We start from the raw sequence: 18,419 nt of genomic DNA on the forward strand, positions 1-18,419 counted from the left end.
AGATCATCTATCCCGTGGATCAACATACACTAGAAATATAAGTGCCAAACAACCACTTGTGTGCCCCATTGTCATTGCTAGACTCAAAGAGGGATTCAAAACACAGTTCAAAACCAAAATTAATCATCCTTTCCATGAAATTCTGTGAGTCTCTTTCCTCCCAGCACAATTCCTTTCTCAAACACGTGAAAGCTCTCTAATAACTAAACATTGTGTGTTATTTTTGGAGGACGTAATCTAGGATGAAACCTATGCTTGTTTTGAGAGATGCAACAGGTGTTCATTAAGAATTTCCAATCTAAATGAACTCTTGGTACAGCAAAGGATGGAGAAACTGGTTCAGTGATATTTTAAGTGTCATATAATGAAAAGGAACACAATACTTGCTTTTTTTTTTTTTTTTTCCTGATAAATTGCTCCAGAGTTACCACCGTCTTATTATTCTCTTCAATTTTTAGGAGAAATTTTCAGAGGTAAAACTACATGATGTATGTGGGCTTCACTGTCAAACAAATGCAAGAACTTTGCCATTGTGAATAGATACTTGAATTAGTTAAAACAGTGATTCATGTATTTTAGGTATAGCCACACATATATATTATAATAGTGTAGGAGGTACTCCTGCACACAGAAGATCTTACAATGGCAGCACTGATTTGAATTTGCCTGTGTTATTGGACAACAGCAAGTCAAACTTTTGAACATCTTTTTGGACAGTCTTTTAATCTCTTTCATTTATACCAAGGCTGACTTGCTAAAATCCTTTCTGAAATCTGAAATGTTTTTGGTGGTGAGAACATTCAGACTGATCTTTGCTTTGCTGCAATATATTTCTAACTTTATTTTGTTTAAAACAGTATCTATAGCTATCAGCTAAGAGGCATTTACCAATTACTGAATTCCACTGCTTCTTTGGTAATAAGGGAAAACAATAATAGGATAATCTACTGAAAAATAGTAATCTCACTTACAAAAAATGGCCATGGCTACTAACTTCTAGTATGAGTAGAGAAAAGCATCTGTATTCCATAAACCACGATTTTATTTGAGACTGAACAATATTTATCTAAACAAATCACTGTCAACTGTGCAGAATACCCCCTAAATTGACAGTCACTTTTCTATTCACCTTTATTGCACAGCCAAATACTAACCATGATGCCAAACCAAATTATTTTCTGTCTCATTTGTATGGAGAGCTTCTCCTCTGATGACAACAAAATTTGAAGTCTCTAGCATATTATGCCTGCTCTACGCTTCACTGAACCTTGCTAAAAACCCTTCTGTCTTTTCAGAAAACTGCAGGGCCGCATTTCTTGTTTCCCTTATAATCTCTGTCACAGAAAAAAACCCACCTAATCACAGTCCATAACCACAGCTCGCTTCAATTATATCAGTGATGGTAACACCCTGCATTTTCAGATGAGAAACTATCTAGTAATTTCAGATGTTCTGCCAAGAGCACATGGTGCACTTGATGGCATATAAATGGATGATCAGGAACAAGGAATAGCAACAGAACGTGTGAGACTGATAAAAGCTGTATCACAAGGCATATAAATTTAGCAGGGGGAAAAAAAGAAAAGCCAGAAAATAAAAAAGTACTACAAGATAAAGCTGAAAGAGAGATAAAAAATTTCTTCTCATGTGGATAGTCCCAAGGGAGGAAAAAAAAAAGAAAGAAAATTGGGAAAGGGGAAAGGAGAAAGCAGATAGAAGTTTGGTGAGCTGGATAATAAAATTTCAAAATAAGTTCCATTAGAAAAGGTAAAAAGAGTGACAAATTTGAATGCCAAGCAAGAAAGTAGTGAAGTAACCTATATTTTACACACAGCATGACATACTGAATAGACAAGAAACTGGTCTGTGATTCTGTCTGCATTTTACTGTTTGAAATCAAGCATCTGAACTGTATGACATTGTAGAGGTAAAAAGGATTTCCTTTCACATACTTCTAGGTGTTATTATGATGTCTGTCACTGCTTACAGAACTAAAATCCTGGTGCTTATTAAAATTACAGGGTGATTAATTCTCTAAACCACCTTGTACATACCTGTCCTATGCTTCCCTGCATTTCCTAAAGCTATGTGAACCTCAGTGAGTAGCAGACAACGTGTTTATGGAGTTGGCATTAAATCTACTTGATATTTGGCATTGTTGGATCACAATTTCCCATAATTCTCCATCACTGAGTGAATATAAAATGTTTCAGAATATCACCATATATTAGGGTGCTATAATCCCGGGAAGAGAATATTAAAGACAATCTAGCAGTCTCAGACACCCAACCCTGAACAAGGCCTGCATTTTCCCTTAAAAACCAAAACAAACAAACAAACAAAAACCCAAGCAAGTTCATTTGTGGTGAGAAAAGAAAAATATCTGAAGTCCTAAGGCTAATTGCTAGTTGTAAAATGCAGTCTGCTTCCCTCACCATACTGAGAGGTGCTTCAAATTTATTACTTGCTGCGTTGCTTTAGGGGCAGATTTGTGAGAGGGGCAAGAGCTTGAAATAATTCACTTAATGGACCCTCAGTAATTTAACCAGCTATTTCAGATGGAAGCAGTGCTCTGATTAAAGGGGAGCTGTTGATACAATGAATGACTGCCATGAAATGGAAATGGCTTGAGGAGGGAGGGAAAGGGTAGAAGAGAAAAGATGAAGGTAGGAAGCAAGATCACTGCAATGCAGGCTAGCAAATGTGACAGACCAATCTATCATGGTCTGCAGAGTTAGAGGGACTTCCCAAAAAATGTGAGGCAGTATGACATGACCAACAAGACTGTAACCATTCATGCATTTATTGTTTGACCTATATCCATGGAAAACGTTACAGATAACTCTCTCAAAAGATGATGTCTTCTGCATCAAAAACAGCATGCACTGCATTTTTCTTGATGGACTATGAGGTACTTTTCTCACTCATTTGAAATATTCATATACATGTGGAAAAAAAACCCCCAAAACATTAAAAACTACAAGTTTTCTTATTTTTCAGTCTCATCTTTTTTCCCTTTTTGTGGTATAATTTGTAAACGCCAACAAGAAGTCAGAGTAAGGGCATCTGAGTGAAATTCTTGTGGGTGGTTCCAAGTCTCTAATTGCTGTTCCTCAGATTGCCACAGCTTCTTGGAACCGCATCCAGCAAAGGAGGTAGGACTGAGACCTTTCTGCTGCAGAAGCCTGCCTGACCAGTGGGAGCATCTGTGCTGTCAGAACCGAGACTCACAGGCATTTAGGCTTTAATTTTTCAAGGGACAACAACACATAATTGCAAGCCCCCTTCCCCTTCTCTTGCTCCTTTATGAATACACAGACACACCAAAATACTTATGTATGTTGGATTATTTCCACACATGCACAAATTTATAAAGATACGTTTCCTGTGTGTATTTGATTGCTTTGATATTTTTTGCGAACTGAATCTGTTTGCAGAGTCTGACCTGGAACCAGATCAGTCCTATGGTCACTGTTAGTGACAGCAAATGGGAGGAGAGGACAGCTCATTTGAGAGCATCCTGCCTCTGTAATTTTCTTGATGTTACAATAAATGCATGTTCTTTCTAGAATACTCTATATATAATCTTGCAAATTCAACATTAAGCAAAGTAAGTTTCTGTGTCGACCCCTGTCAGACTGAGGATCTCCTGCCTTCAGTTTATTTAGTAATTTATCAGGGAACATGTGTACGTCTTAGTATTTGTATCTTGAAGGTGAGTTACTGAAAGGTGCAGATCTCTGCTGTAGTCCAACTTAGAGTAAAATCCCACTAAATAAAATTACCATGAGCTTTTAACATCATAAAATAATAGAACACTCTGAGTGAAGGACAATATTCACTAGACCAGGTTGCTGCAAACCCAATTCAACCCAGCCTCGAACACTTCCAGGGATGGGCCTTTGACAGCTTCTCTGGAAAACATGTTCCAATGCACCTCACAATGAAGAATTTTTTTCCTGATGTCTAATCTATACCTACTGTTTTTCAATTTTAAACCAGTCCTCCTTGACCTATTAGTCTATTACCATAAAAAGTCTCTCTTAATCTTTTTTGTAGGCTCCCTTCAGGTACAGGAAGGCCACAGCTAGGTCACCCTGTAGCCTTCTGTTTTCAGGCTGAAAAATACAAATTCTCATCATCCTGGTTATTGTTTCTATACTTAATTATGTGAGGTATGGAAATCAATACTTTTGAAGGAAAAAAAAAATGAAACAGTAATGTAAAATCTAGACAGAAGGGATTATTACAGATTTTGTCATACTGGAGGCAAGTTAAACCCATTTGTGGGTTTTTAGGTTTTGTGCTGTAATCTGTTAACTGCATTCTCAATGGGAGGTGATAGAGTGGCTTCCATTCCCTTACACACTTCTGTCATTCATCCATATTCCAGCTGAATTTATTACACAACTGTATTTAATCATCTTCTTCACCTATTTTTACTGCAGTAAGTGATTTGGCAGTTTAGGGCCCTCCTTCCTCTAGGCACCTGGATGCTACTTCAAATACACTTGAATGGATCACATAGGGCTGTTAAGAACTTGATAAGGCTGCCATTCTTCATGCAAATGAGCCTTTTTCTATTACTGATATTCTACTTTTCATCAGTATTTGCAGAGAAAATGTTAAGGTGTTGAGATGACAAGGTTACAGATGAGGAGCACCACACACACATACACGCAGACACACACAGCCCATCCTGTCCAACAACAAAAAAAAAAATGACTCAGTGGTATAGCAACTTTACCTTTCCTACCCACAAGGATATCTCTGTTAGCTAGGGGTGATATATTATTATAGTTAGCTTTTGATACATCACCCCAAAGGCAAGGTGGGGATATCAGTTACATGAATGGAAATGGGGAGATAATTCATTGAACTTGGCATTTGCACGCACACTGTAAAATCTGCCAAAATGAGAATAGGATGAGGGAGTATGGAGCCATTCTGATTTTGCTATAACCCTACAGATTTCACTGGGGACCCATGACTTATCATGACATCGGTGAGAGGAGGACTAGACTCTAGATGCATTAAATAGATTTGGAGGGATATGTTTCATAAGTAAAAATGGGCATTCACCAAGCTGATCCTTTTCATTTGCCGGATGAGTAAATGTTGCTGTTTGTCTCTCTGACTTACTGGGTAAGAGTGCAGAAGTCCTGACACTGACTTCGATGGAAAGCAGACTGTCACCAGTAAGTCTGTGTTCAGATGCACTGAGGCTTACAAAGGCCAAGTTGTGAAGTTAGTTAATTAAGACAATTTTCCAGTGATCATTGCAAGTCTCTCTATTTATGTCATGGTTAAATATAAAATATACTTAATACAGTTGTAAGACATTCTAATGATTGTGCCACAAAATCACTAACAGATGTAATATATAAAATGCTAAGAATACTTATTTTTATGTAAATGAAAAGCAATACATGAGAAGAGATGCACCATAAATCCTGTAACTGTCATGTACTAAAAATGGAACACTGATGAATTTAGTGGGGTATATGTCCTTTTGCCCTGGTGTCAACTAAATGTCTCTTCATACAGCAGTTTCCCTTGATAGATTCTCAGGGTATTCAGTTTCAGAATGAATGTTGGCTAACCCAGCTATAAAAGGTGACAAGTGAAAAAAAGAGATCAGAAACTGTTGGCATGTGACAGTAGTGTTGTGTGACTCTCATTGAGGTGGTCTGAAATAGAAGCTGGACCAGCCACTGGGTGGGTCCCTTCATTGCAGCAGGGCTGCAAGGTGGTTCTAGTTCATTGCCCATCCCTGCTGAGTCACAGGTACTGCTGATGCTGGTCCATTACTACTGAATAAACTCATTTTGTGCAGTTGTCAACTATAAAATACATTTAAATCAATCAGAATAGGAAAAAAAACCAAGCAAACACAAAACATTTAATACACTGGTGGCCTCAGAATTGGTTAACAGGGCAGCTATAAAGCATAAAACAAGCTGGCACCTTTTACAATTTCTGGGTCAATTCACAGTTGGAAGAAGAGTAGTGTGCCCAGGAGAGATTTTTTTTTTTAAGGTGTAGAAAACACTGTTATTGTTTAGGGGTTAGATTGTTATGGAATCAAAGGTAAAAACCAGCATAGAATAGGTAGAGATGAGTAATTTTCCTGAGGAGGTTTTAAGGTACTGAAGTGAATTAAAATAACATTACACTGTTGCTGTTCTTACCAGTTCAAAATAATGGCACGAGAGGAGTAAGAGAAAAACTCTGAGTTCCTAGTGTCCAGTGTTTTATAAAATCATAGGACAGATACAGCTCCTCTCTTGGGGTCTTGCAGCATAAATGGTCAACACACATTGACACATGCTCCTACAAATGCAAAACCCCAGAATCATTCAGATAGGTGTGTTGGGTACAGAAGCAGAAAAATAGGGAACATCCACGAACTGTTCCTGAAAGGCTGTGGGTAACTTTGAGCTGAACTTGCTTTTGCACTGTGTGATGGGAGATAATGCTTCCTGACCCCTGCTAACCGATGTTGAACTTGCAGTGCACAAAGGTAGACACTGTAATTCCTGTCTTGCCAGGAATAAATGGAGAGACTCTTCTTTTGGCTGCAGATGTCTCATCCAGTTTGAAAGGCAGCTAACCCTCTGCCCTGGTAGAGGGCCAATCAATTGACTAAAAATACAACATTCTGACATGAAAATGTTCCCTGCTGAGCAGATTTCGTAGTAGACTATCAAGATAACATGGTAGAGGAAAGGACAAACTGTTCTTTAGGACAACAAAATCATTTCAGCTCATGCTTTAGTTTAATGAAATTTCATAACCACATGAAGTACTGTTTTTTCTCACTTTCATTTATTTCAGTGTTTATGTTTTGTCTTGAATGAAGACTATGTCACATTAAATTCTTTACTCTTCAATTGATACAACACATCTTTTTTTCCCTTCCTCTCTCTGCTGAGATCTTAACACCTTAATATCTTATTAAAAAAGAATCAACACACTCGAGAGAGTAAAAGTATGTCAAGGAAGATATATTGAAACACTAAATCAGGAGAAAACAGTGGATGAAAAGACCTTCTAAAAAAATGTTGGAAAATGTTGGGAAGAAAGCATTAATGGAATTAACCTGTCATGCTATGGGCGATCCCAGGCTCCATAGCTTTTCAAACTCTGGGACGTGTCTATTCCATAATTAGGGTGGGAAGGAGAAAGATTGCTCCTTATGAACAATTAAAATAAGAGCAATTATTAAGATGTGCATATTTTTCTTCTCATTATGAATTAAATGAGCAAACACCAGTTTATTTCCAGCTCATTTTTATTCTCTTCTCTTGCTAAAAGGCATTGAAAATCTTTTATGTTACATGGAGAGATTGGAAGCTTAATTACAGTGCTTCTAAAATGCTTTGAGATCCTCAAGTGAAAGATGTTATTGTACCATGAAAAAAAAAAGGACATTCTTTTCCCCTTCTGCTAACTACTTTAAAAAGCCTCTTTTGTGTTTGTGACTTCATTTCACCACCTGCCTGAACAGTGTGGACTTCCTATCAGACTAGCCCATGAAGTAGAATATAACCTACTGCAGAAGACTATCCCTAGACATAGCTTTGTAACATATAGGCAGGATAAGACCTTTATTCCTGGGTGTTTGATAATGTCACACTGTACATAAGCTGCTCAATATGAGATTCTGACTCTCCTGGAATGTAGATAACCTGAAACTTTTCTTGTGGCCTGCTGAAATATCTCATAGATATGGGACACTCTGATCAAAACATTGGCTCTGTGTGATTGGAGCTGATATATTCCATCAGTTCTAGACTGGAAAACTATGAGAAATAAAACCAAATCTCTGTGTCTTAATGTGTGATCCTTCACCTCTGAAATAAGTCTTCAAAGATTTTTTGTGAACAAGCACAAGGAAGGCCAGTGTCATCAGCCAAGCAGAAAGTTTAGTTTCTCTTCACAAAACCACAGTACTCTGTTTTGTGTCTCTATTGGCCTTTAGGAGAACTTTTGCTGTTGGGAGCATTTGTGGTTCAGGACTCTGATACAATTTCTTTTTTTTTTATTTTTTTTTTTTTCCAGTTTTAAGAGGTGCAAATAAGCTCAAGCCTTTACTGTTATTTCTGTCTCTTCAAAAACAGGTACGTATTTTTTCCAAAGTGTGTGATATTTCTGTATTCAAACATCTCCACATCATACATGTTTGAATGTTTATAGAATAATCTTTCATTTCCTCTTCAAAATGAAAGATCCTTCCCTAGCTGGTCAGACAGGAGAGATGTAGAGTTCTTGTAAAAAGTTTCTTTTCATATATTCCATGAATATATATATCAATATATTACTGACCTTGGAATGTTACAGAGAAATGCATGAACTTTTCCAGCTGAAAGAAAACTGTGTATTGTTAAAACACTTCTGACCTCCCATCCCATCTACAAACCTGCAACACATCTGTACTGGGGCACTGCAGCTCCAACTTTCAAATTGGACAGGGAGAGAATAAAGAACTGCCATATGGTCTTAGATCAGTCCATCACTATTGGAAAATGTGTATTCATCATGCATTTTCAATAAGCCCAGCTTCCTCCAAGTGTGAGCCGTATGTAGTCATCTCCTATAATATTTCCCTTCCTTTACATAGCTCCCTTCTATCTTGTGAAATCAACATTGACTTCTTCCCAGTCCCTCAGCACACGGCAGTGTGGTGGCAGCACTCACTCAGTCCAGCTGTGATTAGAGCTGTTGCTTTGGTACATCAGCCTTAGTCATTCTTGTAGGTTTCAACCTTGTCAGTCAAACACACAGGTGAACCCTGCAGCTGGCCAGAATATGAATAATAGGTTTCATCTTCACACAGAAATTATTGCAGCAAAGCATATCCATCTGTATGAAGAAGATAAAGGAGACCAGCAAAGTGGGACAGCTTGGTTCTTTCATATATGTTTGCATACACACAGACACGGCCAGCACCACAGTCCTGTCTGCTGAGCATCTCAACCATGGATGAGTTTTTAGTCAAAAAAATCCAGTGAATATACAAGTGAATTTTCTTTTTTCTCTTCTACACTTTCTTTGCCAATCTCCAAATGGCATTTTATCATAATCCTAGATCGACTTAAGGGTTCTTGGGAAAAAAAATATTGTTCTGTGCAGTGTTACAACCCTACTCCAGACTCCTTCCAATGTAAGACTGGGACAAGTTAGTGAGACATCCTTTAGAGGGAATACCATCCATCTGCTCATTGTGTAGGTAGCACATTGTGGTTAAAAGTGGGCATATGCAATGTGTGACTTGGCTTGGCCAGAACTACAGGATGATTTTTGGACAATAGTAGAGTTTTCCAGAAAATATGCAAACTTAAAGCTCTTTAAGGGAAGGTTTAAATTAACAAAATGAAAATAAATTACGTTTTTTCATGGGATAGTTTTAAAGTTCTTTGGACTCATTCTCTCAGTAATGTTCTATTACAGCCTTCTAGTCCTTTTCACATGTGATATTTTAATGTGGAATGTTTGTCCTTTTCTATTTTAAGAGATACAGAACAAAGATTCTTCGTGAGCAGATTTGTGTCTTAATGAAAACAGTCAAAACTGGGTTTGCTCATACAAAGAAATACATTTTGCCTTTCTGTTTCCTAGAATCCTTTTTTGTTTTCCCCTTTCACAGGATGGTTGTGTTTCTGACACATAAAGAGAACCAGAACACCTGAGCTGTTTCTGGGCCCTTATGTCTCATAGGCCTGATGGGCAGATTGTCAGTCTGCAAACAAGTTGCCTACAAAAAATATGTGCACAATTGGCATGTAGTGTAGCAGCCTTTTCAGGATGCTACCAGAAGATGGGTTGCCTTGAAGAGGATGAATCCAGCACAACACACTTCCTGCAATAATACAGCAGAAAGCTTGATGTATTTTTGATAGCAAGGAAGATGATTTTCCCTGGACACCTGTCCTGGTTTAGTCACCCTGGGACAGCAGCCTTTGTGTATAATCACATTATATTAATCACAGCTGCAATCCTATGTAGCAACAATGCAGGGTCATTCTCAAGGGTCATATGTAAAAAAAATACAAAGAAGTCAGCAAAAGGCAGTATAGTGGCATCCAAACATATGTGACATACATGCTTCATTTCTGTATTTCTACTTTATAAAGGATGGGTAAGGTTTACATCTCACTGCCTGTGAGCCATCCTACCATCACTTCTTTCTCTTCACTTTGAAAGAAAAAAAAGTAAATATTAACTCATTAAATAATGCAAATTTGATTAGGATGTGCAACAGGAGGAACAGTGAGCTACAGTCAAGAAAAAGATCCTTATAAATCCAGAGTTACCACAAAGTGATTTTAAAGAAGTGAGATTTATTTATTTTGCAAGCAGAGAAGTCTTTGATGTCGTTTACAGAAGTGGCATCCTATTAGCTGGGAACCTGTCCTAATTTACTCTTATCAAAATCCTAGACAATGGTTTGATTGGCTTTAAATAAGACACAGATGGTTGTAGAATTGAGTTTGAATTTGGTAAATATTAGCTGCTGTTTTTCTATTTCATTCTCTGATACATTTATTTTACTACAGCTATTAATCCACCATTCTTGATATGTCTGCTATGAGTTTTGTCTGTGTGAAGAAGCTCATGGCAAAAGAGTAACTGACATGTAAAATTGAGGGTTATTTTATTTTAATGTACTTTAAAAACTGAAGACTGATTTAGAAATAGCTACTTTTAAAATGAACTGCTTATTGTCTTCGGGTTTTTTGACTGATTGTTTTTAAGCATCATCTGGTGTAGAAGATATTGTCTCACATGTTTCTATCTTTTTGCTTTAGAAATATTTCAAAGCAGTTTGGAAGTAATTTTTGTCAGCGGTGAAGGTTTTCAGCAAGTAAGACCTAGAGTAGTAGAAAAAATAACAACACTGTAACAAAATGTAACAACAGTAGAAAATTAAGGAATGTATAAGTCTCTCAAACTGAAATTTGATAAGCACACAAATTCAGCCCTTAGACTCCTTATACACACAGACACTAAAAAGACAATCTTTAATGTTAGTGACATATGTCAATAACATTACTGAGAAAGGTAGGTTGAAAAACATTGATGTTCTTAAAACATATGAAATTTTCTAAAACTAATATTAATTTTCCTATGAAACTGATGCACATCTTGATGTGTTTGTATCTTCTCAAAAATCACTAGTATTCAAATTAATTTAAATAATGCATATTGCATACATCAGAAGAGAATTGCCAAACCAAACAGTGAGTTTGTTTCCACATAGTTCAAAGACAGATGCACACAACTGAGCAAATTAAAAGTGTAATCATGCCTTTTTTTATAGTTTTTCAATACTTGGAAGGCAGCTATAAATTAAATCTATATACCAATAATAATCTAATATTACTTTAGGACACATTGTTTCAAATAAACACATGTAGGCAAATCATAATCTATCTATATGCATTTCTGGAAAAAAGGAATGGCACATAGGTGAAAAGATAATTTATCAGCAAGTATTTTCACAGTTCCTTCTAGAACATTTGTACAGTCTTGACTTACCCAGAATTACCAAGCAACACTTCCTTTTGACAACCCAGTATTAGAACTGTCTTGTTCCCTCTCTATTGACTGTTGATTTTCTCACAATTATCGCTTGTCTACCTCCGCTGGTTTTGACTGGGGTAGAATTAATTTTTTTCCATAATTGCTAGTAGGGGCTATGTTTTTACTCTGTGCTGGAAACAGTATTGAAAACTCAGGTATATTTTTGTTACACTCTAATGGTGTAAGAACAAGCTGTCCATGAGCCAGCAGTGTTCCCTGGGGGCCAGGAAGGCCAATGATGTCCTGGGGTGCATTAGGAGCATGGCCAGCAGGTCAAGGCAAGCAATCCTACTCCTCTACTCACCCCTGGTGAGGCCACAGCTGGAGTTGTGTTCAGTTCTGGGCTCTTCAGACATTGAGTTCCTGGAGTGGATCCAGTAGTGAGCAAAAATGGGGGGCTGGAGTAAGGGATTAAGGGGCTGGAGTATCTCTCTTACAAGGAAAGGCTGAGGGAGCTGGGCCTGTTCAGCCTCACAAACACACAACTGAGAGAATGCCTCACTGTCTTTCCGTATCTGAGAGGAGGGTGCCAAGAGGAAGGGTCCAGGCTCTGCTCAGTGGTGTCCAACAACAGGACAAGAGGCAACAGGCAGAAACTGATGGACAGAAAGTTGCCCTGGAACATGAGGAAGAATTTTTCTCTTTTGAGGTTGTGGAGCTTTTTTTCTTTGGAAAGACTCAGGAGCTGTCTGGACACAATCCTGTGCAATGTGCTCTGGGATGACTCTGTCTGAGCAAGGAGGTTGCACCAAGTAATCCCTTCCAGCCTTACCCATTCTGTGATTCTGTTATCACCAAGCAGTGCTTATGAAGAGACAAGGTCTTTTCTGCTCCTCACACCACCCCACCGCTGAGTAGGCGTAAGAAGTTGGGAGGGGGCAGACGCAGGACAGCTGACAAGAAGAGACCAAAGGGATGTTCCATATCATATGGTATCATAGTCTGCATATAAACCTGGGGGAAGAAGGAAGAGGCAGGGGAACATTGAGAGTAAATATGTTTTGTCTTCTCAAGTAACCATTACATGTGATGGAGCCTGGTTTTCCTGGGGATGGCTGAACACCTGCCTCAGGATGAGACATAGGGAATTAATTCCTTCTTTTGCTTTGCTTGTGATCATGGCTTTTGCATTACTTATTAAACTTTCTCTTCCTCAACCCACGGATTTTCGCACTTTTACTCTTCTGAATCTCTCTCTCATCTCACCTAGGAGGGAGAGTAAGTAAATGGCTCTTGTGTTCCTTAGTAGCCAGCTGGTGTTAAACCAGTGAAATACACCAAAATATCAGACATGGATATATTTAACTGGATAATTTTTGTTTCAGAGTAAGGAAAAATAATAAATACAGTACAAAATTAACAAACAGTAACTCTTCATGAGCAAATGGAAACAGGCAGCAAATTTCTCGATAGCATCTGACATGTTGCATGAATCTCAACATATCCAGTGAAGCATTTGACAATATTACTGTGCAACCTTTCTGTCTGTAGGGAGGATGAATAATAATATTTTTTTAGGTATGGATGCAGTTACAGGGACCGTCTTAACATCACAGAGAAACCAGGAGAAATAGTGAGTCTCTGAAATCCAGTGAGGATAGTCCAGAATGTGTTTTTTTTCAAGGCGCAGCAAGAACTATGGCAAGGCAAAGTGCCTTCCCTTTTCTGTAGAAAGTGGCATTTCTCTTCCATGAACTAAATAAGACCAAAAGTTTCAATCAGAAGTACTATATGACTTTATTCTTAAAAACAGGAGATGTGCTCTGGTTTTATATCCCATATGACTAACGTCTCCTTGACTTTGTCCAGGAATGTATAAACATTTATAGCAGCCTTGAGGAGATACATTTTCTAATGTGCTGGATGAGATCAAGGAGCCTGGACACTGGTAAATCATGTAGTATCAGTACATTTATCATGCCAAACTCTACACTGGCTCTGCAGGCTCCACATCAGGGACTAGACTTTTTTTTCTGCAACATTAATTTTGTTTCTGATTGAAATCTACATCTCCAGAGAACCTTCCTCAGCTTTAAATAACTCCAGTGTTTTAATTTCTTTTCCTCATCCTAATCTGGGTTAGGAAGGAAGTTTATTAGATATGAGAGTGTCTGGTGCTTTCACAGAAAGAACACTATGTTAAAAACTATACAGAAATGTCCGGAAGGAGAACAGCTTATTTGCATCCCATTTGTTACTATTAGCATGTGATTAAATGAAGATTTAAAGAGCCAGAGTTTCACTACATATTTGCTAGATTGCTGATGGTGTGGCATGATGCTTCTGCCTCACCCTAGCTGACATCAGCTGGAAACAAGTCTTAAGATGTTGCTCAGAAGCTTAAGTGTTAGTAGTTCAGCTATATGAAATGTAGGAGCATCATAAAAATAAATAAATAAAGATAATAAATAAAATTATAAGGACAGATGGTTCTTAGATTGTGCACGGTTCTATGCACAATCTTGGCTGGGCCTTCTTGGCATAGAACCAGGGATGGGATTGGTAATTTCTGATTTACTGTGCAGTATACACATGAAAAAATCAGCAATATTGATTAAATTTATTGGAATTATGGGAAATATTTTATGCCCAAATATAGGAGATAATTATTTGGCCCCATTAGAGGAAAGGACCATTTCAGTTTCAACACAGGGCATTGGTACTCTCAGTCAGAAAGAGAATTTTGTGCACAGAGACCCAGGAAGATCTGAAGTAGTTTAGTTTAGTGAATATTAGGAATGTGAAGGTTTTGTGCTGATGGTTGTGTATGGTAAAACCAAGGGAACTACTTAAAGCTTTGCAAGGGGATTTCATAGAGTCCTCCACAGAGGCTTCCAGCTCAGCAGTTTGAAGTTGTAGATTTACATATTTGTGGGTGAAATGGTTGAGTTGATTCTCCAAGGAAATCTGACCTAAAGCAAACAAATTAGGTGCAGACTGATATATATAAATGGTCCTATTTTTCTTGTTTTTCTTACAATTATATTTTTTCTAAATAAGACCATATTTAAATGTAACAATTCTTGGGATTTTTAAAGGGTTTTTTTTGCCTTTAGCTGATCCTTATTCTGCAGTAGTAGTGTACTCTCACTATTGTTGAGAACATAGTCACATTCACAAATTGAATAGTAAAATATGAAGACAATTAATGTGAGCATAAGGTTTAAAAGCAGGTCTGAAGCCTTTTTAGAAATTTTCACATGGATGAGTCTCTCTTTAGGGAGAAAACAAAACCTACCCATTAATGGATGAAGTAATTCCATTGGCATTCCGCTGCACCCAGCTGTAAGAAAGGCTTGCTTCTTACTTAGCAAATGCTTTCTTTTACTTTCAGCTTCCTACAGTTGCTTTCAGGCCTTGGGGCTTTCATTGAGGTGTCTAAGAGGGACTGAAATGTTTAAGCTATATGCCTGAAACTACCAAAGTACTTCTCTAATTCAATTTTCCATTGTGTTCCTGGTAGCTGGATTGAAGCAGTGACTGTATTCTGAAGTATCCTTCTCCATCAGAAGTGGATTGGAACAGAGGCTGAATCAGTGGTGGCAACTGAGTTCAGCTCTAGTTCCTATCCATTTGAACTTCATCAGAAAAATCCCAGTTTATAATCCAACAAGGCTTATAACATAAAAGTAAAGGCTACAAAAGAGACAAGGAAGAATTCTTCAGTTGGTCTGGAGAAACCCAAATTTTGACGGTAGCTAACCTTTGGAAAAAAAATTCTAAAAATATTAGAAACTAAGTATTGAGTGATAAAACATGCAATCAGCCAATAAATAGTTTAATGAAAAAGGATGTAAAAATGTAGAGCTAAGGGCTGGCATGGAATCACTCTTTCAATAAATGTATAGAAGAATCAGTGACAACATTATGTTATGAAGCCAGTAGTTAGGCTGAAATACACAATGCTATAGTCAGCTTGGATGGTATTTTGGCTGTATTCAGGCATGAAAAACTACAATTGCCTGTACATGTCTGATATTTAATTAATTTAACAATATTTTATTTTGCCCATGATTTCCTTGTCCAGGTCCTCATAGCCACCCAATGGTGATTACTGCATGCACTTCTAAAAAAAATGGATTTCCTTGTTTATTTTCACTTTGTACACAGAAGCATAGAAGAAACTAACAAATTGAAAGAAGAAGTGTATGTGCATTGTAAGGATGATTTAGTCAGTAATTTAATGACTATCTTCAGGAGAACACTGTTCCTGCTCTGGCTCCATTGACTATAGTGAGTAGATATCCACTGACAATTATGTGGCTCAAGATACCTACATTACATGAAAAAAAATATGCATTCAGGCATGTAAATGTTTGGTTTAGTCTCAAATTTCATTCTAACACAGCTGACTAAACCACAGCAGATGCAAACTGAAACTACCAGTTCAGTTGGTGGCAGTATCAAAGCAGATTTACTTTTCTATTGACATGGTAGGAAGAAGATGACTTTATCTGGCGAACTCCTCCTGACATACGAATCCTCAGTTGTTTTATCAGATCCTTACAGTATATTAAGGTCAATGAATGAGAGGCCTGCAGTCAGCTCCCATGGGGTGATGGGATAATTGATTTTACAGATTGATTTCAAGACCAAGACAAAAAGGTGCCTTGAATAGATATTTTGCACAAAGGAGTCTAATATAGAGTTTATGAATTGAAGATGTACCTAAGAGGTTTTACCTATCATTTCTTCTGACTTCCTTTTTGAGTGTACTGTCATTCCTTGTAGTCACTGAATTTAATCATTGCTGGATTTAATAGATAGATAATATCCCTTCTGTAAACTTTTGAACAGGAACTAAATATAGCACAAGTTTAATTTACTACAGCTACAGCAGTGAAAAAGCAGAATGTTGGTCTTGGTTAAACTGTAAGTCAAACATATCTAAGATATGTATCCATCAATGGAAATACAGTTACACCTGTCATGACCTCTTCCATTGTTGTTTAACATGGGAAAGACTGGGAGTTTCAGGAGTTGAATTAACCTGCAACTGGAATTAATCACTGCAAAGCAAATCAAAATTTGACAATGCTATCAAATATCAGAAAAAATGTCACCTGAGAGTAACTGTGTTGAAGGCATCTGATACAAATCTGGCCTTGTGAATATAATTGACTTTTTTAGGAAGTTGTTCTAACTGGAATTTTGGAGTTTGCAAATCCTGTTGATGTTAAATATTGTTATCAATAACCATGTTGCTTTAATCAACATGCATAGGGAATAACATTGTCTCAGATTCATCAGGATACAGACTAAACAGGAAATATTTGGATGACTTTTAAAGCTCTTTGGGAGAAAATATATATATATATATATCTTATTTATCTTTTGCTTTGCTGATCCTGCTGTTGATTTCTCCTAATACAAGGATACAGGATTCTTTTGTGCTTGATGAGCAAAAAATTCATCTTTGGAGGGAATGAAACTCAGTAAGAGGTAGATTCTGTAGCTTATTGTTATTGAAAGTTCAAATTTCCTTGCCTCTTTTAGTTACACAGAGAATGACATTTGGGCTAGTTCTTTGTAGCTGAGCTTTTGTTGACTCTGGGAAGAAGAAACATACAGAAAACAAAGATGTTGTCTCAGCTTTCAAAGAATTCTGACTTCTCCTGGGGCTCAAGGCTGTGAGCAAACCTGACTATATACTTGGTTCAATCGATGTGCTGAACCATTTCCCCCTTATTTCATTATACATGTTTAATTTGATGTTTCTGAAGTAGGAAATTGGTAACAGTAGCAAGCAGCCATCTCTGCTCAAATTCAGCTTTGTTTTCATTTTTCATAGAAAATGCTTTTCCTGTGATGGAGACTACACACATATATGTTGGTGCTGTGTAAGAAACCTTTGGCTGTACCACTTATCCCTCCAGAGCTCTGCCAGCACAGCAAGTCTGTGGCAACAGCTCTTTCAAAACCTTCTCTCTAGACTCTCCATTGGAATTCCCAGGCAAACTTTATGCAAAGAATTGGTTATCTCTTGGTCCTTTCTGTAGATGGTGAGGTATAAGTAACTGTATGCTGGAGGGTGGAGTGAAAAATCATAACTGAAGGTAGGGAGAGACTAACCCAGTGTAGTGGGCCTATAACCAGCAAACATTGAAGTTCCATAATTTTTCTTTAAAGAGATGAGATTTAGGAATTTCTACATGCTACAGTAACATAAATTTAGCTTTTGTATTCTACAGTCTTTAACTGTCTTGTGCTTTGTAATCATGAACTGTTCATTTTTCAGATTTATGCAATTTATGGACTTAAAGCCACTCAGGCATGCTCACACGTATGTCTTTCTACTTTCCTGGAAACTTTGCTTCTCATTTATAGTGTTGATTTCCTACAATGAAAATATTCCAAGAGAAAAAGGTGATAGAGGATTACTAAATTATCTTCTGGAGGGAGAAGCACAATGTAAATATTAGAATGTAAATATTATTTTATTACATTGGGTTACACAGGAAACTGTCTTAAAATCCGTTTTTAAAAAAAAGTCCAAAACAATCCTATGGAACCCTCACCTTGGGCTGCACTCTCACTCTTGTGTTAAAATATTATCTTTTCAGTTACACCTGAAAGAGTTTTTTCTTCACACATACCCATTAGTTAGTAAAGTCTTGGCTATATATAACCCCATTATTCAGGGAAAAAAAGGCAAAGAAAGGAGGAATGAGGGGAACAAAATCCAATGAGTGAGGTAACATTTGTATTTTCATACCATAAAAAACAGGCAAAATGGAATAAGAGCTTGCAGATAACGGCCATCTCTTAAGACCAATCACAAAATGTCTGGCTTCCCCCAGTATTATGTTTTAGTTGGAAAAAGTCATTCTCTA

The 18,419-nt window shown here is 37.4% G+C and overlaps 1 long non-coding RNA gene across 1 annotated transcript in view; it reads left to right on the forward strand.

Annotated features, from left to right (window-relative positions):
• LOC147652672 (uncharacterized) overlaps window positions 1–18,419 on the forward strand; it is a 109,420-nt gene that overhangs the window by 41,767 nt on the left and 49,234 nt on the right. The window lies entirely within an intron of this gene.

This window comes from Cyanistes caeruleus, chromosome 6 (assembly GCF_971803275.1).
Source record: "Cyanistes caeruleus chromosome 6, bCyaCae1.hap1.1, whole genome shotgun sequence".
NCBI lineage: Eukaryota > Metazoa > Chordata > Aves > Passeriformes > Paridae > Cyanistes > Cyanistes caeruleus.